Raw genomic sequence first — 26,102 nt, 5'->3', positions numbered from 1 at the left:
CGGTAAGAGTATTTTCTTTTCTTTTTCTCACCTTTTTAATTCACTGTACCACAGATGAGGCCCGATTCAATAATGACCCTCTTGGCCTCTTGATTAGTAGTAAAATGCAGCTACAATTGTGGCCCTGTGGCTTTTTCCTTCCTTTGGTCAGTGTTTATGAGTTTATTCAGTTGAAACGGCCTTGCTGGCCTTCACTGCCTCCCCCACATTCCTGGGTCATCCCCCCTTGTACTGCTCCTTCCCTGTAGTTTGGGTTTTTCATCAATTTGTTCACCCAGGCTCTGGATCTCTCAGTGGAGACATGAGGGCCTGGGGGGGTGCAGATCATTAGAAATAGGGACATGCTGTCCAGTTGGGTTGGAGACTATGCCTGTCTGCCCCACAAAGCGGATGTCCTGCTCCCTCCACAGCATTCTCCAGGTCTACTTTAGGTACTTAGTAGCTTGGGAGAATGATGGGGCACCTAGACATTTAAAGTGGCCTGCCTTTAAATTGGTCTCCCTACTCAGTGTTGTGGGGCCTGTGGGCAATGTCCAGGATGCATGGGGTGGTGTAGTCATTCTAGGTCTTCCTGCTGCAGTCCTGTACTCACTGTGTGCACCTAACTGTTTTCTTTCCTCTGCATGCAGGGCATGTATTGAAATAGGATGGTACATGGCTGAGGATACAGTTGGCCTTAGGCCTTCTCTCTTAAAGAATGAGCTGGGCCACATAATTTATTCAGAGAAGCTCATGATTTATCATGATTTATCATTGACAGATACATTAAACTACGATTTAGTATGAGGGTCAAAGCAATACATCAAGCTTATTTCGAGACTCATTGAGGAAGGATTACTAAGCTTTTCTGCAAAGTAACACAAATAATTTTACTTTGTAACATAAAAGGTTATTGTGAAATGCTGGAAAGGCTTCCTGTTTCTCTGTTCAATTATCACTTTGTGCTGCTTTGCACTACTTTGCATCAATGTGATATAAGATGGTTGCGAAATAGGCAGATGATGGGAAAAAACATAGTTTTGATGTAAAGCTCCATTTATTAATAAAGTCAGATTGGGGGGTTGCATTACCCCTTCTTGAAGCAATGTTTTTATTTCTCCAAATATTGCCTGTATGCTGAACTGTACAAAGCACACCCATGCGTGGAATGTATTAGAACTTTTCAAGGGGTAGGATCTTCTAAAAGACGGTATATTAACAATAAAAATCCTTTGCTAGCCATTTCCACTGTATCATCGTGCAAAGGTTGTGGATGGTGTTAGTCAGCCTGTTAGCAGACCGGCACTGGGGATACTAGCAGAAGCAGTTAATTTGTTTAAAAAAAACATAACTCTGCACTGCTTTTTTCACGTTGCACAATGCACCACATTAATATATCTGCCACAGAATGCTTTTAGGCATGCATTTTTATCAGGTTTTCCTTATTGCCTGATCAAACCATGTTGGCCAGTGCATACTTTATACTTTGGCTTCCCTTTAGCTCGACCTTCCTGGATTAAAAGGTGGCCTATGTGAATATTTGGTGAGGCAATACAGCATGGGCAAAATGTTCCCCCATAAAAGAGGAAGGTTTCCGGCTTGAGGCCCTGCACTGGCAGGCTAATAAACTAATTCTACAATCTCTAAAAGTGTGGTATGAAGCACTGCCTCTAAAGTGAAGTGATGATGAGTGCCCCTTATACATGTCCAGAAAGATTTCTAGTACGATTGTCGCCACGTACCTTTGCATGCTTGACTGAGCAATACTAGAGCATATCAATGAGCTCTGAAAATTGATCTCAGTTCCTGCTTTTTTTGTTAAAAGAATCAGATTGCCTGTACTCTAGGTACCATTTACATATGACAAAGGTTGCTACAAGCACCACGAATGCACTCCTGTGGCTGTTATGAAGAAAATAGTTGGGGTTATAATTAGAAGTCTGGTTTAAAAAGTGTTGTGCTGTCGTTTTGATGTGTGCTCGTTGTGACTCCTGAAGAAGGTGGTCTGATCAACGGTATATCTAATAATAATATAATATATCTATGAATGAATTTATAGGCATTAAAAAGGAAGGTTTAGGCCTGACAATGGTTTGTTTTGCCAGGTCGAAATGCCAGTATAGCGTTGCACACACAGACTGCAAGGGCAAGCCTGGAGAGATTCTTACAGTGGTACTGTAGTGGGTGGCACAATGAGTGCTGCAGCTTACTGGTAGCATTCAATTTACAGGCTCCAGGTAAGTGTACTACCATATATTGGGGACTTTTAAGTAACTGAGGTGTAACCCAATTTAGCTATGCTTAGAAGCACATGAACTTTACTTCTAGTTAGCAGGAGTAAAGTGCACAGCATCCGAGGGCAAGCAAAAACTTGTTCAGCATAGGAAGGCAAAAATCTGGGGGAATACCACAGAAAAATCGTCATCACCAACACCCACATGGAAAGTTACCATCTAGCCCAATAACTCTCACAGCCTCCATGCTTTGCCCCATTGTCAATATGGTACAAAATAAAAAAAGATGTATCTTCATGGTCTTTATGTTTTTTTAAATGTTGTACTGTACTAACACCCCCTTTCGAAATCTGTTTGCCTGATCCTCTCTACCATCATCAACATATGGCCAATGGCCCATAATAAACCAAAAATCTGTAAGTGGATCCTGTTTTAGGAGAACAGATGTCTGCAAATTCGTATGAATACTGATCCCTGGCGGTAAGGTATTTTAAAGGCCTGATTAAACTTGACAACATAGTCATGGATGTAAACCATTTGTTGACATTCACACAACGTATTAACTCATCAGTCACAATACCGTCAATACCTACAATCAGTATGTAGCTATATAAGGCTAATTTTGTTTTACAGTCATTTCCTATTTTATTTTATATTGTACAGGGGTTTGGGTGTGGGGAGGGGGATCTCTGTTGTCTAGAACACCCAAATTCCCATTCTGTTCTTAAAAGCTGCAGAGTATGATACCACCTGATTGTTTTGATAAGACTCATATGTCTTGAGAAGACATAGAAGAGGACTGATCATGTATTTTAGAGATACACAACAAGGGCTTAAGAGAGGCTATTCTGACATTTGGCACTATACATTTGTATTTGCACTGGACACTTTACAAGATGCATAGATTTGACGTATGTCCAACTGAGTCTTGCTCAAGGTGTTGATAACACGTTTTCCTTATGTATGTGCTTAAGTTAAAAACTATTCTTTAAACTTTACTGGTCGCTGGCATCACGTACATTGTTTAAATCTAGTGCCTTGACTTTCCAGACTGCACCAGAATTAACCATCCTGCCATGTGTGATATTGTTTGATAGTGAATATTTCACCCCACAGTGGCGCAAGGTAATATCCACATCCCATTTTGTGAAAGTATAGATTATCTCTTGATGGAGTACTCAAAATGGTCCGTCTCAGGGTGAACCGCGTCTGTTCTCAAGCAAATAGTGTCACATTAAAAACGTACTTACAGATCAGGGGCATGTCAGATTTTACAACACGTAAATCAAAGGAGCTAATACAGTCCTGAACTTTGTAACAACAACATTGCTACTTATTTTCTTCCAGTGCTTTGTAGGACATTTGCTACATAAACTTACACTATTTGCCTGCTAATATCCTCACATTTTCAGGTTTTTTTTCCGTTTAACCTATAACTGAATCCTCATTAGAAAATTGTACCGGCACTGACGTATTCATTAGTGTGTGTTGATAATGATGTTGTATGAAGTTGATGCAGTCAGTGACCTCAACGTATTCTTATGGTAGCAGAATAAAAATCTGTGTATTTTCATCTAATAATAGCTGCCTGTGACAGGGCTGACGGTACTGCACTCGGCTCGAGAATCTTTGGAGACCGTGTTCCTCACTGACCATTCCCATGTGACTGTGGCATAAAGAGGCAAACACGTATTTCTCCTTGTACCTTGCGGTACATTTGTTACTGCGCCACCGGTTTTTGACAGACTCTGTCACCGTGAGGAGCTTTCAGAATTAAAAGGCACTTGTCACTCATGCATATATTCTTCTTAATGGAGCGATCGAATGTGAAATATAGCCTGGGACGAAGTGAGGAGGTGTTTCTTTATTCAGAGCTGATGATGCAATCAAAATATGTTTACCACTACTCTGCCGAAACCAAATACTGAAGAGCGTTAGTCATTTTTTTGAAATTGGCAAATAGCAGAATTTAGATAAAAACATTCTTAAGAATTGCTCATCAGTGTCAGGTGTAGCCTGTGAAAGGGGTAAATGTGTATGAGGTAGTTAAGTATAATTTGTAAAATTATAATTAGAGAACTCGCTGAGCCTGATAATTTGACCTTACTAATTGAAAAACTTGACACTGCCCATCAGACAGAGACAATGAGTTTGACTAAGCTGTGCAAACGTGAAGACCTCGCTGCATGTGAGAAACTTGAGAGCATTTATATGAAGATAAATCCTTTTAATCAGTCTGGGGTTATCAAGTGTTTCCCGAAGAAAATTCTTCTGGTATCGGATGTGCACACTGCCGATCCTCTCTTCACCGTTCTCTTCCGAAGGCTACACTTAGGGGCATATTTACACTCTGTTTGCACCGAATTAGTGTCATTTTTTTTTACTCTAATTCGGTGCAAAACTAACTCCATATATATACTTTGGTGCTAGACCCCTCTAGCACCAAATTTATGGAGTTTAAAGTCATTTTTTGAAAGTGGAGACCTACTTTGCCTTAATGAGATGCAAGGTAGGCGTTCCCATGCAAAAAATGACTCTATGGCCTTAAAGCCATATTTAGGGGCATATTTATACTCTGCGGCATATTTATACTCTGTTTGCACCGAATTAGTGTCATTTTTTTTAACTCTAATTCGGTGCAAAACTAACTCCATATTTATACTTTGGTGCTAGACCCATCTAGCACCAAGGCCCTGATTTAAACTTTTTTTGCACCGCATTACCGTCATTTTATGACACAAAAGTGGCGCAAACTTACAAAATATTGGCCCTTATTTATACTTTTTGCTGCAAAACTGCACTAACTCAGTTTTGCACCAAAAAGTTTAGCACCGGCTTGCACCATTTCTGTGCACCAGCCGGGCACCATATTTATGGAATGGTGCAAGCCGGTGCAAAGGGTAGGCTAGAGTTTTAAAAAATGACTTTAGTCGGGTGGGGCTGGCAGTATGGAAGAAGAGGGTTTAGCACCAAAAAATGGCTTTAAGCAGGTTAGAGTAAAAAATAATGACTCTAACCAGATTAGCGTCATTTTATGGTGCTAAACCTACCATGCCACATGACTCCTGCCTTAGAAAAGGCAGGAGTCATGCCCACCACCCCAGTGGCCAGAACAGAGGACAGGGTTCCCCTGGGCATGGCCATTGCACCCGGTGCCATGTATGGGGGCCCTTTTCAGGGCCCCTTATGGCACTTTCAAAAATAAAATGCACTTACCTGTACTTACCTGGGATGGGGTCCCCCATCCTCGCAGTCCCTCTAGTGTGGGTGGCGGTGCCCCTAGGGCCTAGGGAGGGCACCTTTGGGCTTATTCCATGGTGTTTCACCATGGAAATAGGGCCACAGGTCCCCTAACACCTACCCTGACCCAGGTCTTAAAAAATGGGGCAAAGCAAGCTTTGCCCCATTTTTTGACCCCTCCTCCCTCCCTTGCACCATTTTTACATGGGAGTATAAATATGGTGTTAAGGCCATAGAGTCATTTTTTTTGCACGGGAACGCCTACCTTGCATCTCATTAAGGCAAGGTAGGTTTTCACTTCCAAAAAATGACTTTAACTCCATAAATTTGGTGCTAGATGGGTCTAGCACCAAAGTATAAATATGGAGTTAGTTTTGCACTGAATTAGAGTTAAAAAAAAATGACGCTAATTCAGTGCAAACAGAGTATAAATATGCCCCTTAGCGTCAAAAAATGATGTTAATCTGGTCAGAATCATTTATTTTGACTCAAAACTGCCTGACGTCATTTTTTTTTAAGCTAGCCTACCCTTTGCACCGGCTTGCACCATTCCATAAATATGGTGCCCAGCTGGTGCTAAAAAATGGTGCAAGCCGGTGCAAAACTTTTTGGGGCAAAACTGCCTTAGTGCAGTTTTGCACCAAAAAGTATAAATAAGGCCCTTGATGTTTATACCTTTTTCTGCTTCGGTTTATGCGCCTTTTTAATTTATTTTTCACTTTAACAGGCCCTTTTTCCTTGAAACCATTGTCCATATCACATAAAGTGAGAACTAAGCGGCAAAATGTGAGGGGGTATTATAATTCCATGTGTCTAGGAGAAGCATATCTCCAACCACAGACAGGGAGACATCCTGGGGTATACTGGTGTATAGAGCTTTAACATCTAGACAAATCAATACATCCATCAATCCCTGTGAATTAATCTGATCTAAAAGGATCAACACATCGTTGGTGTATTTCAAGAAGGTTGGAGAATGTTGTACAATTGGTTGCAGAAAGTGATTGCAAAATTTAGACAGAGGTTCCAAGACAGATCCAATCCCTGACACTATAGGCTGGGCCGATGGAGGTATCTTCCCTTTATGGATCTTAGGTAAGCAGTAGAAATAGGGTGTTCGGGGTTCATTACTATTCAGGAATTCAGCCTCTTTATGTGAAACCCACCCTGCCAATTCTGCTTCCTCTGTCAATGTCTGAAATAGCTCATTAGAGACACCGGATAGGATCCTTTTGGATTGATTCTTAGAAAGATGTATCACTCAAAAGTCTTAGACATTCTTGTCTGTATGTCTCTGTGTCTTGGACAACTGTGACTCCCCTTTGTCTGCTGGCTTGATAATAATGGGGTTATCATCTGCCAATCAGGACAGGGCCCTACTCTCTAATTTTGATAGATTCTGGAATGGGTGTTTCGGTTGAAGATTCTGGATGTCATTCTTGACTGCCTTCTCAAACATGAGGACCTCAATAGGTACCACACTTGAAGCTGTTGTAAAACTTGAGGTATTCCATAGTCTTGTCTCCCCAGTCGTGATGTAGTTGGTTGGTGTTTAAAAAAGTAGTGTTATCAAATCTTCCTAAATAGAGCTGCCACCACACAATTCAGCTTGAACGGGTCGTGTTAGAAATGGGGTTTCTGGTTGGCTAGGGTATGCACCTCAGCCAGGCAGAACTTACCCACTCTAGTCAGGGCTAGCGAGTTACACGTCCAAGATAATCCCTGCTCACCCCCTTGGTAGCTTGGCACAAGCAGTCAGGCTTAACCTGGAGGAAATGTGTAAAGCGTTTGCACAACACACACACAAGTGATGCTAAATATACACCACAAAGTAAACACAACACTGAGCTATGTAAAAATAATCTGTATTGCACAAAACATAATTAGACCAACATTACACATGAATAATACCCTGCTACCTTAGCAGTTGTCAGAATGTTGCCCAAGTTACTAATAATCTGCAGGAATATGCAGTTATCACATTAGAACACGTAAGTACTCAGGATTCTGCAACATAAGCAGTAGTCAGGAATTAAAGTAAAAGGTATATGCACTTGTCATGAACAATTCCTAAATACCCATCAAAGAAACATTAGAAAATATACCACAAGTCATATAAATACATATCAGCCTGACATGCCAATAAAAGGAATATTAGCACATATATGTATAACCAGTCACCAGGTAGGAAATAGTAAGCACCTACAAGTCTGTATTAGGCTCCTAGAGCCTAGATTTCCTAAGGAGTACCTGGGTTTTGGTAGAGGAGGCACTTCCAGTGCATTTCGATGACCACGGGGGGCCCCCGGCGCTCTGGTGCGCGAAACGGGGGCCTTCCTTGTGGTGGGGGTCTGCATTGGCCTCCTCACACCCTGTCCGTGGGGTGGGGGCCAGGCGTGGCCCAGCAACGATTGCAGGAGGAAAAACTGGAAGGGACCTCCGGCGAGGTCTCCCTTCCCGATGCCGCTGTGTGAGAAAAGCTGCCAAAATACAGGAGCGTCCTGCTCCTTGGGCAGAGACTGGAGAAGGGGTGCTGCTCGCGCCTTCTCCGCATCCTGCAAGCTGATTCTGGTGAGCTCGGACCCCTCCGGGGGCCCGAGGAGGCACTTGCGTGCACTCAAAGCGGTGCGCGAGTGTTGGGAAGCTGTTCCTGGGCGGGACGCTTCCAGGGAAAGAGGAGACGGCTGGTGCCCCGGGGGCGCTCCTGGGAGCGGACCGTGCACTAGGGGCGCCGCTAGGAGTGCGCCGGCTCCAATTGATGTATTTTTGTGCCCCGGGGGCACTTAGCTTAGCGTGAACCTCGCGCTAATGATAGTCCAATAACCCGGACTGCGGCGGTGATTCGGGGGGGCAAAAATAAAGCGTGTTTCAAAGCGCTACAGTGATTTTTGTGACCCAGGCTGCAGCGGTGTCCTTGGTCAGAAGGAAATCGCTTTTCAGGACGCTGGGGGCAAAGTTAAAAGCCCGGGATGCGGCGGTGATCCCTTGTCTGCAGTACCAAGAGAGTGCTTTTTCCCAGCGCTTAGTCCAATCCTACAGGGATCCTTACAGGGGTCAGGGGCACAGCACCCTGCCCTTGGGAGCAACCAGGAGACAAGGGAGCACAGGCTGGTGGGCCCAAGGGTTGCACAAGGGTTGCAGATGGTGATAGTCCTTCTAGTGACCAGGCAGGTCACAGGTCAGCACAGCAGCAGCAGTCCAAGGTGGTTTCCTGGTGAGTCTATTCATCAGCGTTCTGTGTCCAGTTTCAAGTTCCAAGAGTGTTCAAATTGTGGGGAACGTTCCCCTGTACTTATAGTCAGTTCTTACAGTGTTTTACAATGGTAGGGAGAGGAGGTTCCAGCCAGTTACAACTGGTTCTGGGAGTGCCCTCTCTCTCCTTTCAGCACAGGCTCCAAACATCAGTGGGGGGTTAACAACCCTATTGTGTGAGGCCAGGGCACAGTCTTTACAAATGCAGGTGTGCCCCGCCTCTCCCTTCTTTCAGCCCAGGAAGGCTTTACAGTATGTAGATGTACCTCTGTGACACCTCCACCCTCCCTGTGTTCAGGCTGTCTGAGAAGTATGCACAAAGCCCCAACTGTCAGTCTGCCCAGACGTGGATTGGAGACAAGCTGCAAAACACCAAAGTCATAAGAACAGATAAATGCGCACTTTCTAGAAGTGGCATTTCTGTGATAGTAATAAAAAATACAACTACACCAGTAAGCAGCATTTCTCACCACTATCACAACCATACCAAACATGCCTACGCTACCCCTCATAAATCAGACAATACCCCTTACACATAAGGCAGGGCATCTCCAATGCAATCCTATGAGGAGGCAGCACTCACAGCAGTGAGACACCAAGTTAGGCTGATTGTCACTACCAGGACATGCCATGCAACATGGCACATGTCCTGCCTTCTACATACATGGCGCCCTGCCCAAAGGTCTAGATAGGGCGTACCTTAGGGGTGACGTACATGTAGTAAAAGGGGAGTTCTGGGCCTGGCAAGTAAATTTAGATGCCAGGTCCCTGTGGCAGGAAACTGCACACACAGGTTCTGTGCTAGCAGGCCTAAGATAGGTTTGACAGGCTACTTCAGTGGGTGGCGCAAGCAGCGCTGCAGGTCCACTAGTAGCATTTAATTTACAGGCCCTGGGTATAGGGATACCACTTTACAAGGGACTTATAGGTAAATTAAATATGCCAATCAGGTATAATCCGATCATACCAAATTTGTAAGAGAGAGCACATGCACTTTAGCACTGGTTAGCAGTGAAAAAGTGCTCAGAGTCAAAACGTCAGCCAACAAAGGTCAGAAAAATGAGGAGGCAAAAAGCAAAAAGTCTGGGGAATGACCCTGCAAAATTGCCCGGTCCAACAGGTCCTCTTTGGGTGTATGGACAAAACCCAATCCTTTATTTAGCACTTTTTGTTCAATTGGAGTTAAAGGTCTCTTGGAAAGATTCACTATTAGATATGCTTCTGTGATGCTCTGCCTCAGCTCCTCATCACCATCTGAGGTTCCTCTGGTTCCCAATGCACATGTTTGCCTCTTCATCTGTTTCTTTCTCTTCCTCTTTCACAACATCTTCCCAAAAAAGCATTGTATGGCATCGGGGGGCAGGGTTGATAATAAGGATAGGGAGTTGGTTGCCACATCAGTGGTTGGGGGCATGCGAATGGAGCCATGACATTAGTTGGAGGGTAATGTTGATTCAGATTCTTCCTCCACTCTTCCTTGTTCACACACTCACTTATCCACTTGCCCTCACAACACTACAGACAAAGAGTTTGGCAGTCCACAGTATTACAATGCATGGAATGGACCTACACATATCATCGACATTGCAATACACTGGAAGGTCAATGGGATGCACAATATTTTTTGGAGACAAATATCAAAAGCCCATAATGGAAACAATAACTGTATAATAGGGATGGAGGTATCAATAAAACTCCTGCAAGCATACTGTCCTGAGACACATTTCACTTTGCCCATGCCCCTAAAACACCATTTGCACAGGAACTGGCCCTTCATGTATCCAGGGACAACCAATAGTAGAGCCAAATGTGTAAGTGCAAGTCAAGAAAATAAATACAATCCCAACAGCATCAGTCATACATTTAGATAAAGTAGCTGGAAGGTACACACCTCAAAATGGATACATGATCAGTCAAATGTAAAGTAAGGTAGCATAATTGAACACCCTGCATGTGTGGACAAACACAACTCTTCTACACATGAGAGGAATGTCCAATCCACATCGGAGAGCAAAGCAAACAAAATACATGATGTCATTGGCCAACTCAAGATGAAACACTTACCATATCGCACAAAACACAAGTCACTGACAACCCAATTGGATTACCACCCACACATCCATACAGTGAACATCTACGTTGTCCTGGGTGACACCAGCACTGCTCACAAAGGTAGATCTTGCAAATGGTCAGCAATCAGGGTGAAACAAACACAACTGTATGCATAGAACACAAGTTACTCTTGAACAACAAATTGTCTGATAGGTAATGACAGGACAAATGTGTACCCAAGAACCAAACTTGGGTTTATTAACAGTAAATACTGAAGAACAAATGCCATTGGCCAGTCCAAATGGTGGTCAATGCATAGTATTGTGCTCACGCTTTACTCCAATCACTGCCAGAGAACCTCCACAGGAAGGGACATCAAGTGGGCATGCAGGCACCTCAGGGATCATGCTTGGGAGGGATGAGGTTGGATTTGGGATGGGTGGGTTTGGCTGTGCTTTTTCTTAGGAGGGGTGGGCTTCTTTGGTGGTGGGAGGGGTAAGGGTGCTTGCAGGTCGGCAGGTGTGACAGGGGAGGACTTGGATGCAGAAGGGATGGGTTGGGATGTGGGGGTCCTGTTGGGTTTGGAAGGGAGTGTAAGTCACAGGTAAATGTCAAGGTCAAAAAGGAAACTTTCCTTTGGAAAATGGGTAAGGTCCTCAAAAGGGATTGGGATTTGGGAGGTTGATGGATGTAGTCTTGGCTGGGGGTATTGATGTTTTTGGTGTGTGCTTGTGTGAAGCATGCTTTAGTTTCGGTGGTGTCTGCTGCATCAATCATTCAATCAAAAAATTTGTAGAGCCCGCTACTCACCCGTGAGGGTCTCAAGGCGCTGGGGGGGGAGTAGAAGACGGGGGGTAGGGAGGGTCACTGATCGAAACATGTGTGAGTGTGGGTGTTTCTGTGTCTTGGGGGTTGTGAGAGGGAGGGGCTGGGTGATATCGGAGTTTTGGTTGTGTGTGTGAGCGTTGGGGTGTTGTCAAGGGGTGTGTTGGCTATGGTAGATGAGTGTGTGGGTGTTAGAGTGCTGTCTGCAGGGATGGTGGATGTGATGGCTGTGTCTGTATGTTTTGGGGTGGTGTCTGGGGTGTGGTGTCTGAGGTGTGTTGGTTCGTGAGTTGTGAGGTGTTTGTCTGTGTTAATTGTGGGTGTGGTGGATGTCACTGGGTGTTGTGGTGGTGTCTGTGGGTATGGTGTTTGTGGTGTGTGGGTCAGTGGGGGTCATGTGGGCGTCTGAGGGAATGGTGGTTGTTGTGGTGTCTGTGGGCGACTGTTGAGTGCTTGCATGCCGGTGTGCCTTGTGGTTCTTGTGTTTATGTGTGCTGCTTGTGTGTGTGGAGGAAGGTGGTGAGGGGGATTGTGGGTGTTGGATGGCTGCCATCAGTGAGTAGGCCAAAGCCTGAAATTATCTCTGTAGGCCACACATGGCACTGTGAATGCCTTCCAGGTACACAACCATCTGCTGAAGCTGGCTGTCCTGCACTTGTATGGCATTCAGAATGGCCTACATCCCCTACTCTAGGGACTGACCAGTTTGTGAGAGGCAGTGTAGGGATTACCCACACTTGACCCCATAAGTGAGTCTCTAGAGTATGGGTACGCAAGACATGACTAGACACACTTGGAGGGGAATTGCGTCATTGTACTTGATGACTTCCCCCACCTTTGTTGTTTTTAATCTTGACAAGGTCTCCATTTTCACAATAAAGGTCAGTCTTCTGGATCCCCCTAGTCAATTTTAACTGCTTTTTTACCAATTCCAGATTACTGCACTCGCCACGGGCAAATATTTCTAAAAGATCTCTGGCAAAGAGCCCCCACGCTGAGCCCGTCAGGCATTGCAGTGCCGGCCTGACAAAGAACAAAGCCTGATGATGAAGCATGTCACTGAAATCTGAGTGAGGGCTCTTGTACAGAGTATTTAATGTTTGTAGGGACCAGTTGAATTCTACTTGAATTGGTGGTGAGGACTCGCATTTCCCATAGAACTGGGCATTCTTCTTTTTAGTTTTGTGTACCGGAGTATGATGTACAGGACCAGATAAATCTCTCACACGATTAGCCCCCTTGTTTTTCTTCGTTTAACAATTACAACCATCATATCCAAAGAAATGTCATTGTATGGCTGTAAGGTCTCCTTGCCTAGATGTATGAATGCAACACAAGGAGGATCTAGGCATCAAAACACATCACAGAACACAATGTGAATGTGCAATACATATGGTAAATTTTTCCAATACCTGCAACATGTACACCCCATTGATGCCACACAAACTGAGACAACAGGCACACAAGAAGTTTAACTGGCACACAAGGGGCACATTGTAGCCTGTGAGGAGGAAAAGAATTGTGTTGAACAGAGTCAATTGTGCCTATTAGATTTTTACCTGCTTCTCTGGTGAACCATTGAGCTGATCATATAGGGGAAGGACCTCGTTCACGAGCTTCTTCAGCTCCTCTGGAGAGAAGGCAGGGGCCCTTTCACCTGCGTGCCTGGCATGATTGCGCCCAGAGGCAGCGCACAGCAACTGAAGTGGTGGAGGTGTTGAAGGCAGCATTGTCAGAGGTAAGTAAAAGATTTTATAAAACGTGGTGCACACATACTCCATGTACACAGTCATCACCACTGTTGGGAACAGCAATTGGTCCACAACCACCACAGGCAAAAACGTAAGCCTACGGACTGTGTCCTCCAAGGTTGGTACTGCCCACCGCCTGGATAACTTCCACCTGCAGCAGCGGGAGGTTCCTAATGTCCTGTGAAGTAAGTCAGGCATCCACCAGTTTGGCAGTTGGAAATACAGTATTTTTCCCTGTTAAATGCATCACAACAACAATATATGTGTTGGATCATCACAAACATCCTTAAGCAGTCTTGTTGTGTAGGTTGTACTACACAATCAGTAGTGCAGTGTGTTGCTGGGCACAGATGTAGGGGACTGGATTTTGAGAAGCAAAAACCAGGTCAGGCCAGACATAAATGTAGGACTAAAGACCTGTACCTCTCACTCTTATATCTGCCCTGTCCCATTTTTTTTTTTGCTTAGCTTTGTGAATGTATGCCTATACATATGTGTGTTTGTGTATATATATGTATATATATATATATATATATCCACCACTTGGAATAAACAATCTTCCAATCCGTATATGCTTGTCTATTTATTCCAAATAAAGTGCAAATACAGTGCTGCTTCTAAACAAAACTGGAATGTGAATGTGTTTCGGCTGCCGCCTTCTACTGGACACTTCCCCCATGATCCAAAACCTCCTCAAATATCATAATAGTACCTTATCTATTTTTACTACTACAAGGTGTAGATCAATGGAGCAGCCATCTTATAAAATATATGTTGTCTCATTGATATTCATTCTATTTCGTATTTATTCTTACTTCCCAGTAGTCACAGTGTATTACAAATATGTCAACTATGTCATACACATTATTGTTATCAGATAATTCACGATGTAAAATAGATAAATGCCCAAATATGTAAATAAATATCACATTATTATATTACAGGTTGCATTTCCAATTTCTTAAGTCTCTCTCTCTCTCTCTCTCTCTATATATATATATATATATATATATGTATATACACACCCACACTCGCACACACACACACACACACACGCACACATTTACAAGACTACATATATAAAATTAGCTATAGCTTGACCTCCCGCCCTGCACCCCTATCAGGCCCCCACCTACCTTCTCTTCTCCCCACTCCGTCTCTCTGCTGGGAGCATACAGGGGACTGTGTTGCCTGACAGTAACAGATACATTACTCTAATTAGTTCATACTTTACTTATGCTTCCCTACATGATCTGACCTTTGTCCCAAAAACTGGGACATTTATTTAATGATCTGATTTTGTCCCAAAAACCAGGACATTCGTTTAAAATTAAGAGTAGCGTTGGGACACTGGGACAGTCCTCTAAAAACCGGGACTGTCTGGGGAAATCCAGGACGTCTGGTCACCCTGCACAGATGGCATATGATGGCCGTGCACTGGCCACCACCCCTGATGGTATTTTTGGCAGTTGGAAAATACTGCTACATTTTCGAGGGGCAATTGAGTAGGAGATAGTTGGAAGTTGCGAAAATCCATGCTGTGGCACATGTTTTGTCAACCATGGTGGTCACATTTGACCCTTGTTTAGTTGATGGCTGTGATGTGTACTGGGTGTAATGTATTTCCAGTCACAAATGCTTTGTCACAAGATTTTGCTGGTAGACATCCTGTATGTTAGTGTGGACACACTGACTAATGCTCCAAATCATGTATTTTCACACATAGGTACAGTGGGACAGGAGGATGCAACAACCTTTAGTGTACTTTACATTACCAGACTTCAAACCACAGCAAAATGCAACATAATAAAACTCCACCATCTGAATAGGCAAACAATAGTGTATTTATGCTGTTAGTTGGAGCCAGATCTGATGCCTGAAAACAGTAATCCAACTTGCACATCACTGATCGCTCAACTCCAGGCAGTATTGCACTTCCTGGCCACATGGTCCTTCCAGCATACAGTGGCCATATCCAGTGGTGTGGCCGAACCTATGCTCAGTCTTGTGTTGAGAGATTTCCTATTCAGTTGAAACACATTGAGAGCTATATCAGGTTCCCCTGATGTGAAGATTTAGACAATGCAAAGATTAATTTCTATGGTTTTGTTCACTTCCCATGTGGTGGCACACATTTTGCCTTGGTGCCACCGTAGGCCACTGAACAAGTCGATCACAACAGGAAAAACTTCCATTCTATCAACATGCAAGTTGTCTGTTTGTCAGATCTCTACATCTCAAACGTATGTGCCTGTTTCCCAGGTTCAGCCCATGATTCTCTTATAATGCGAAACAGCACCATACCCCAGCTGATGTCACAACTGCAACCAGAGAGGGACTGGCTGGTTGGTAAGTAACATCCGTCCTGATTGTGTGTGAGCAGTGTCAGGTGCTGCAATCATAAAGTGAGTGACTCATTGTAGCACTTATGTCTCTTCCTAAACAGCAGAATCAGTAAATCCAAACCATCCTTGTTTAGTGACCCCATGGAGGAATCCAACTAATGCCAGGGGAAGTCCTCTTCGATGAGGCCCATGGAAGAACACAACAGCCAATGGACCGGGCTTTTTAGCTTCTGAAGGCCAGATTTAATTTTCTGGACAAGACTCGGGGAGCCCTCCTTTACTCACCCGGAAAAGTGTGTCAGATAACTGTGACATGCTGAATGTTCCACATCATCACCCTGGGGAGGAATATCACCTACATCCCTGGGGGAGGGAGAGCCTGAGTACCACCGGGTAAGAATCCTGAAATGCCAAATGAGGATGACAGTGGTGAAGAAGAAGAAGCTGACTTGCAACAAGATCTCATAGACAGAAGAAGCTGACTTGCAACAAGATCTCATAGACAGCTTCTTCTCATGAGTGTAAGTATGTCATGTGATGTCATGACTTTGACTGTACAATCTAATGCAGTTGTGGTAATGTATGTAGTCAATTTTAGGAAATAGTTAGGAAGCTGATACTCAGCCAAAATCAGCCAAAGGCTGTTTGATGAGATAGCTTTTGACACATCCCTACCTTGATAATGTCGCTTTGTTTTTGTCAGATTTATTGCAATATACTTTGTTTTCTAGATGCTTGCTATGTGTCTTGTGTCATATGTATGATTTCATGCGTATACTCCTTGATTTGTTCTTTGTTCAGGTACCTTCACCAAGACATCTTCATGTGGGCATTAGAGAGTTGTGACATTGGCAGGTATAGGATGCTGTTCTGACTGACAAAGTGGACATGGATTGTTCCAGGGAGTGTAGCTCACAGACTTTGGATGTAGGAGACCTGTGCCAAGATAGTTTGCACAGTGATAGGATGGAAGTTTAGAAGACTCCATTCAACTTGTTTCTTGTCCTGTGGTGGCCCTGATGCATGTGTGTCATCATGAGGTCAGAAAATGTGTACATGCAGGCCGAAATCATGTTAGTCACTCTTCACATTGGCTAAACACTCTTTTTGCATGACCCTTACGTAGCTCTTAATGTGTTTCATCATTGTAGTCCAAAGTGCCTGTGCCAAATGTGCATGACATTTGTTTACATCATTCCACCGGATGCATAAGCACTGGATTGTAATGATCCTGTGATCAAAAACTGCTTTACTGCCATCTGTATGAGCCTTGCATGATATGATGTTAGATATCTTTGGTGTGGTAGGTGATATGGCTCCAGTTGATGACATCAACCACTTTAATGTTTGCCTGTTCGACAGTACAATGTCTGACAAATCCCTTCCTTCCATGGCCTGGAGGTCTGTACCTGTATGATTCAATCATGTATGATTTGCTCTGTGTCAGACATATTGCCATCCTATCTGCTGAACAATGTACTAACTTTTCTTCTTTGACAAGACACTTGTATGTATGTGTTTCTGTGGAATGGTTGTAATCCTGAGCTGGACACTGTGTACATTCAACTTATCCCATCTTGAACAAGTACCTTGGATCATCATCATATAGTGCACATGGTCTGACATATCTACATGGTAAAATGTGAAATTAAAGACAGCAGACAATGAGTTATTGAGTGGTGAATCTATTGGGAAGCAACAGCTAACAAAAAATATTTGTGACATAACATAACAAAAAGTGAAATGTGAGGGGGTCAGTTATGTTGAATGAAATCATTGGAGTAGATGTCACACCATCTCCCAGAGTGCTCCTCCCATTGTAAATAGAAAGTGGTTCACGATCAGTGAATATTTGACACACAAAAGGGGACATTAAGGAAGAGGATTATTGCTGGCAGTGGTGGATGTCTTGCCAACCTGACCTTCTGGATTCTTGCATGGACGTCCCCACTTGGGAAGGGTGGGGGATCAGTTGCTGCAGCTTCTTGCAGGTCCTCCCTTCCTGTGTCTGCCACAGATGTAGTTTGGCATGATGTACTTGCCACACAGGAAGATGTTGGGAGCAAAGCCCTGCTCAGGGTGATGTTAATTTCATTCAGCACCCATGTTAGAGTACCCACTTTGTTAATATGGGCATCTATTTTGTCTATCATGACCCTCTGAAGCTGCTTAATGTCCCGGAGTTCAGTCAACACCTAGCCCATCAAACCTTGGAACTCTTCTTCCCAACACTTGACAAATGGTATCCTCCCAGGTGAGTAAACTTGATTTGATAGTTAACAAATAGGGATATGTGGGCAATTGAACACTGGGCAGGTATTTGGAATTAGAAAAATAGGGCCTCAAGGGAGTTGCCATCAGGTCACTCCCTCTGTTTCACAACACTTGACAAATGGTATCATCTCCAGGGAGTAAAGTTAATTTGAGACCTAACAAATAGAGGTATATGAACAAGTGAACACTGGGCTGGTGGCTGGAAGTAAAGAAACAGGCCCTTTTGTGCTTTACAGTCAGGTCACTCCCTCTTCTTCCCAATACCTGACAAATGTTATCCTTTCAGGTGAGTAAACTTCATTTGAGAGTTAACAAACATGGGTATATGGGAAGTGAACACTGGGATGGCGGTTGGAATTACAGAAACAGGGTGTATTGCACTTTGCAGTCAGATCACTCCCTCTACTTCACAACACTTGGCAAATGGTATCATTCCAGGTGAGTAAACTTCATTTGGGAGTTAACAAACAAGGATAAATGGGCAAGTGAACTCTAGGCTGGTGGTTGGCATTATAGAAACAGGGCCTGTTGTGCTTTGCAGTCAGATCACTCCAACTGCATCCCAACACTATACAAATGGTATCCTCCCAGGTGAGTAAACTTCGATTAAGAGCTAACAAACAGGGGTATATGGGCAAGTAAACAGTGAGTTGGCGGTTATGGTTACAGAAACAGGGCCTTCTGGGAGTTGCAGTCAAGTTACGCTTCATGCTTCACAACACTTGACAAATGTTGGGTATTACATATCTGTTGGCAGATTGCTTTTAGGTGTGAGCACACATTTACAGGTTGACATACCATGATTCCTGGGATGATTTTGTGATATTGAAAGACTTACAGACTACATTTTGACTTACTGTATGTGATGGGTCTTGGTAGCTGTGCTGTTGGGTCCACCAATATACATTGAGAGTGTTACATCTCAGATACTCTTGGTATTGAATGTTGGTGAAGTACATGAACCACACAATGGCAAAAACTGAGCAGGGGGCTTTGTAGAGATGTGCATGTAGAGAAAGAGGATGGAATGTGCTTGAGTGGGGATTCTAGATTCTTGGGGAGAGGAGAGCAGTGAGGAGAGGAACAGAGACGGAGTGGAAGATGGGAGTTACTATGCTGTACACATTACTGGACTAAAGAAGTTACAACGTTTACTGGCCTGCGTGTTCACTACATATTTTGGCAACGAGGATCTCTGTGCAGGGGGCAGAGACAATTCCAATAACTCCCAACCCCTGGATTGGTGTGGACCCAATAAGAAGAAAAGAAAGAAGAAGAGAAATAAGAAGGAAAAAAGAGTTAGTAAAGGAAGAAGTACGAAGTATCTAGTAACCGTGAGTCCGTGTATTGACTGAAGCATGTATATGACTGGACTGAGTGAACTTTCGTCATGAGTACTGCAGGAATGCGTACTGCCGTGAATTAATTTGCTAGTCAACATTTGTCATGTGGATTATTGGACTGCAAATACTTTTGGAAGACTTGTGAAGTGTGGATAATCTGAAAACGGTGTGCGCCCAACACGTTTTAAATGTAAACACGGGAACAACCGTCCTCATGTTATACTTGGATGCCGATGCTGACTTGTTGCTGATGAGGACATTATGACTTATGTTGCAGCGTTAAGAGAACTAGCAGTGACGTGTGATTTTCGTGACCTCAATGACTCTTTGATACGTGACCAAATTGTGCGCTGCACAAATAATAAGAAAGTAAAGGAGAGGCTATTATCTATCGATCCCTCACTCGAGGAGTCTATACAAATAGCAAGAAGGATGGAACAAACAGAGGCGTGGATGAAAGAAATTGAAACAAAAAATTATATGAAGGATTTAAACAAAGAAGACACAGTTGAGGTGAAAAAATTCTAAGCGAAAAGACAAGAGAAGTTTGTGGGAAGCACAGGACCGAAATCAGTAGAGAAGAAAATTACAAATATTATATGTTACAGATGTGGATGTCCTGGACACATAGCTACGAGTCCTTTATGTGCTGCACGAACCTTAACATGTAGGGTGTGTGGAAGAAGAGGTCATATGGCCAAAGTATATAGATCAAAGGGAAAAATACCAAACAACAGTATCAAATCTGTGGATGATGCACAAGGTGAACATGAAGACATTGAATTGATCATTAGTGATACTGTGGAGGAGACTCAGCAAAGGGGGGAGTTTATCAGTGGTAAAAGCTTCAAGAAAGAAAGCTCAAGTAAATTAGAAAAATCTCATTGTGATATAATGCTAGAATCTGTGGTCGTGAGGGTATTGGTAGATTCTAGCAGCATATTCACACTAATATCTAAGGAAATATACAAAGAAGTACTGAAAGGAAGGATCGAGGATTTGAAACGTGCAGATGTGGAGGCGGTTGGATACGGGGGAAAAGAATTGACATATTGGGAATGAAGTGGATGGATCTATCATTCAAGAGTAATGGAGTACACCGGAAGGTGCACATAACTAGTGAAGGTTTGAACCTTTTGGAATGGCAGCGTCAAAAGGATTTGGATATTGTGCTTAATCCGAATGCTAATGAACCAGTGATGATTGTCGAACGGATGGAGGAGGGTTGTATGGAAAATCAAGAAGCAGATGTGGAATGGAGTGAGAAGCCGATAAAGAAGTTTCCAAATGTTTTCACCAATAAATTGGGCAAATTGAAGAAATTTACTCAATGCATAATTTTTAAGAAAAATGCCATTCCAGTAGTGCACAAGGTAAGGCCTGTTAATTTTCTGATGAGGAAACCACTAGAACTGGAGCATAATAAGCTGTTGGAAGAGAATATAATAGAGCCTATTAAGTCTTCAGAGTGGTTGGCACCTATAGTCGTGGCACCTAAGGATGGAAACAAGATTTGTTTATGTATAGACTTAAGGGACCTTAACAAGAACATTTGGGTGGACAGGCAGCCCTTGTCTAACATTACAGAAATGTTGAGTATGATGAGTGGTGGCAAGATATTCAGTGTATTGGATATATCGGCAGCTTACCATCAAGTTAACCTACATCCTGAGTTGCGTCCGCTAACCTCCTTTGTCACTCCTTTGGGAGCATACCGTTATTGTAGGATGCCCTTTGGGTTAGCGTCAGCGTCCGCTGTATTCCAACGAATCATGCAAAAAAAAATTAGTGGGCTGGATGATGTATTGTGCTTCCAAGATGATATAATAGTGGTAGGCAAGTCTTTAAGTGGACATGACGAGCTAATAGAGGAAGTACTCAGGAGGATTGAAGATCATGGATTGACTGTAAAGAAGGAAAAGTGTCAGATGAGGAAGGATCGAGTGAACTATCTGGGTCATGAAATACCAGCAGAAGGGATAAAACCCAAGAAGAGCATTGTAAGAGCAATTAGTAAAGCCCCGAAACCATGCAACAAGGATCAATTAAGATAATTTTTGGGGTTGGCAGAATACTGCTCAAAATTTGTGCACAATTTTATAGAAGTAGTTGAGCCTATGAGAGTACTGTTAAAAAAGGGGACAGTGTTTGAATAGGGAACTGATTGTGAGATGGCGATTACAGAGATTAAGAAGTCTATTGCCAGTGTTCCCATATTAGGACATTTTGATTTTAAAAGGAAAACAATCATAATGACTGATGCTAGTAGTGTGGGGCTAGGTGCAGTACTTGTGCAACTGGTGGATAATGAGGAGAGGATAATAGGATTTGCATCCCGTCAATTGCAGGGGGCGGAACAATCATACTCCGCTATTGAGAAAGAAACATTGGCTTGTTGTTGGGGTATCAACCATTATAGGTATTATTTGTGGGATTTGCCTTTTGTACTTCGTACCAACCACAAACCCTTACTGCAGGCTTTCAAGTGTGGTCGAGGATTAGAGGGAAGTATTACGCCCCGTTTTTCCAGATGGTTAATTACTGTTATAGACTTCAATTTTACTGTAGAATTTGTCAGGGGCAAGAGAAATGTAGTAGCTGATTGTCTGTCGCGCATGCCCATTAATGAACATCCTGGAGAAGTTTTGTTGCTGTGTGAGATGGAAGAGGAGACGTTCTGGATTGATGGGGAACTGGCTTTGGGACAAAAAGAATGGGCGGATGCAACGGTGGGATATGAGGAGTCCGATGAGTTGAAGAAATTTATAAGTAGGTCGGATCAAGAAAGGGGTGACTTACATGAAAGTCTGAAACAATATCTAGAGGTAAAGGATGAGTTGAGTATTCAAGGGGAGAAAGTATTGAGACGTGAGAAGGTAGTTCCTCCTAAGAAGTTGAGAATGAGATTGATAAGAATAGTGCATGAAGGTTATCCAGGGAGAAGTCTGACTAAGAGAAGGTTGCGACAGTTTTATTGGTGGCCTGGGATGGATAAGGATGTGGAGCGGATTGTGAGTGAGTGTGTGGCAAGTGGAAATAGTGATAAGGCCAAAATTGTCAGGCAACCACCTTTGGGGTGTGTACAATTTCCGACTGGACCATGGGAGAAGTTAGCTCTAGATTTTGTAGGTCCGGTAGACAAACTTGGTGGAAGGAATAGTTTTCTGCCAGTCTTAGTAGATTATCATAGCAAATGGTTTGTAGTTAAGACTATGGAACACATCACAACTAGCAGTGTTATGGAATTTCTCAGAGAAGTATTTTTGGAGGAGGGTGTGTCGAAAGTGCTGGTCACAGATAATGGTGTGCAATTGGTGTCTGTGGCCATGAGGGATTTTCTTTCTGGATTGGGAATTAAACATGAAAGAATAGCATTATTCTGCCCTCAAGCAAATGGTTTAGTGGAAAGGATAAATCCTATTATAATGGAGAACATTCAACTTTCTTTAGCCAGTGGGTTGAATTGGAAGGAGCAGTTAAACAAGATGTTGTGGGCACATAAAGTAACACCTCATTCTGTAACAGGAGTGTCACCATTTATTGCACTCAAAGGAAGGGATCCTGCAACAAAAGAATCCCCTTGGTGGTTGTGCGAAAAAAAAAAGGTTTGGGTGGATCTGAAAAAAATGAAAGCAAGGTTGTTGAGCTTTCAGGAGCAGAATAAGTTGAGTTATGATACTAGAGAGAGTAAAGAATGTTGAGGTGGAAATAGGTGATTGGGTGGCAGTGAAGATATTTGGTACAATAAAGAAAGGTGAGAGCAAGTTTGCCAAACCACAGAAGGTAGTAAAAGTGTTGAAGTCGGTGGTCAAGTTGGATGATGGAAGAGAGTGGAGTGTGGGAAATGTGTGTAAAGTTAGGGGAAAGGAAGTGCTTGGAGTGCTTGAGTAATGCAGTAGTTTTGCCTTCACGGTGGAATGTGTTGTCGTATATAATGTGCATGTTGTAAATAATTTATAGTCTATAATAGTTAAATTAAGGATGTTTTATTGTTCATTGAAATTGTAAGGGGGAAGATGTGTGTAGAGATGTGCTTGTAGAGAAAGAGGATGGAATGTGCTTGAGTGGGGATTCTAGATTCTTGTTGAGAGGAGAGCAGTGAGGAGAGGAACAGAGATGGAGTGGAAGATGGGAGTTATTGTGCTGTACACATTACTGAAATAAAGAAGTTACAACATTGACTGGCCTGCGTGTTCACTACAGGCTTGCAGAAAATTGCTTTTTTGTGACAGTTTTTGTCTGTTAACTTACCAGACTCCACTCCCCCAGGTATTTCTGTCAAGCCCTCAGTATGCAGAATGGCCAAGACATTCTCCTCCCATGGAAAGAGTCTCAATGGGGCACTGGGAGGGCCACCAGCAGTCTTGCTGGCCTCCATCTGTTGCTTGGAGGCAAGTGAACGGACCTTGCCCTTCAGGTTGTTCCACCTCTTCCTAATGTCCTCCTTTTTGTGCAGGGTGGTGCTTACAGATTTTGCTCTGTCATAATCCTTTGCCACAGTTCCATTTTCCTAACGTCCTCCTTTGTGTACAGGGTGGTGCCTACAGCATTCGCTCCGTTGATGATCCTTTGCCACAGTTCCATTTTCCTACTGAGAGGAGTATGCTAGACATGGACTCTAAACAATTGTGGCTCTACTCTTATGGTGTTATCCACCATGACTCTCAACTCATCTTCAGAAAAATGGGGATTTTTGGGACTTGAGATGGAAGACAACTAAAGTGGGTGACAGGGGCTTAATTAACAGGGGAAGTAGAATAGGGAGTACATGGACAAAAGTGTGTGCACGGTGTTATATGGGATGGTGAAGAAAGGGGTGCCTACTCTTTGAAAAATACAAAAAAGAGTGGGTAGGGTTCTTTGACTTCCAGAGGATTGTGGTCTGTGACCAGGTGTGTTTTATAATGTGATTAGCAGATGTGTCCACTGAACCAATGTGTGTCAGCTGTGTTGTTTTTTAATTCATCCACTGTGCACTTGTCTGTTACTTTGCTGGCCGCGTAACGCAGTGGTCGACCACCATCGGCTAACCACAGTGAGAAGACTGCCACAGAGACTGTGTGTTTGTAATAGGCTTGGTGGTCGGTCGCAGTGCTGATGGTGCTGTTTTGCTAGGCGGGTGGCGGTTCTGCCTGTTTGCATCGATATACGGTGGACTAGGGACCGCCAGCTCAACAGACTATTTGAGACCACCCGCATGGAGGTCTGGCGTTCTGGGGGTCTGACCACCAAACTTGTAATGAGGTCCAATGTGCTGTGCTGGGATGCATAACCTCATAATTCAGGTAAAGGTGAGAGAAAGATGAAGGGACTGATCTGTGAAGGGATAGAGAAGGCAGCACAACAGCATAGGACGAAACTAGCTAAAGAAATGAAACCGGAAGACATGGAGGAGAAATGGCTAAGTAAATGCAAAGGAGACAAGTGAAGAAGCAGGAATGAGCCCTTAGTTGACAGGGATACAATAAAGACAATAATGAGGGAAAAAGGAGTTAAAAGGGACGTTGAGGAAGGCCTCCAAGCAGAGATTGAATAATAAATGAAAAGGCCATTTTGGAACCCCACTAACAATTTTAGACAGAAATAGAAGAGGGGATCTGAGAATAAAAAGAGGAAGAAATGAAGAGAGTTTGAATTAAAGAATCAGGAAGGAACGAATATCGTGGGCACTTGGCCCACCCACACAATTAAGGTGGCATTTTTATTAGGCGACCAGGGGGAACGGTGGGTGATAGGAAGTTTCTGGTTTATTTTTGCTTCTGCAAGAATATGGAACAGAAATGCAAGAACAATGAGTGATTTTAGACAAATTTTGAAGTGTACAGGGCATTGTGGCTAAGAAACTTGTTTGGATCGACTAGAGGCACACCACCCTGTACTTCACCAGACATCTAGTTTTCAAACTTATCGAGCATTGGAACGTTTTCCCTAGAGAAGTTGCGAGCATCCTTCCAAGACTTTTACTTCTGTGATGTTCCAAACACTTAGATTGTGAAAAGAAAACACCCTGAGGTTTTGTTAAAAAGACCCCTCACCCACCAACCTAGTTGGTGGCATGCTTCATCATTGGGATCCCACCCGAGACACCTAGCATGTCACAGGTGTGCTTTGACACCTGATTACAGTGGGTCGGGGTTTTTAAAAAGTAATTTATTTTTCCACACACATACTGGTTGGATTTGGCACGAGCATGAGTGATGGTTCAATAGATAAAAGTTTATTAACAAGAGATTTCACAAAAATGAAATGTAATGTTAATAACTGAATGGCCAAAAAACGGAACCATTAGATCATAGCTCGTGAGCTGTAAAGCCAGTTCAATGCACCAACCGCTTTACAGTCCATTAACACACCTTTCAAAAGTGACATGCACAAGACCATTCACACCGCCAACCCCCAGAACATTACAACACTCCCAGCGCAAATCAAGGACCCATCACTTTCATACGCCCACATGCCTGACACAGCAATCACACCAGCTGGCGGAGTCTGTGGACTGTAGTTTGGCTAGCAGTGTGTTGTAGTGACCAACAGCAGTCACTATTGACACCGCCAGCCAGGTGCCAGCTCACACACATTGCCAGCCAAGTGCCACTCCATGCACACAGCCAGCCAAGCACCACTCCACACAGACCACCAGACAAGTGCCACTCCACGCACACCACGCCAACCAAGCGAGACTCCACACACACCACAGCCATCCGCCACTCCACACATATCACCATCACTTTTTTTAACAAAAAAGAAAACACTTAGGGGTTCATTATGACCCTGGCGGAAGGCGGAGAAGTGGCGGTAAGACCGCCA

The sequence above is a fragment of the Pleurodeles waltl genome, chromosome 5 (assembly GCF_031143425.1).
Source record: "Pleurodeles waltl isolate 20211129_DDA chromosome 5, aPleWal1.hap1.20221129, whole genome shotgun sequence".
NCBI classification, from domain to species: Eukaryota; Metazoa; Chordata; class Amphibia; order Caudata; family Salamandridae; genus Pleurodeles; species Pleurodeles waltl.
Note: the sequence above shows the minus strand (reverse complement) of the source record.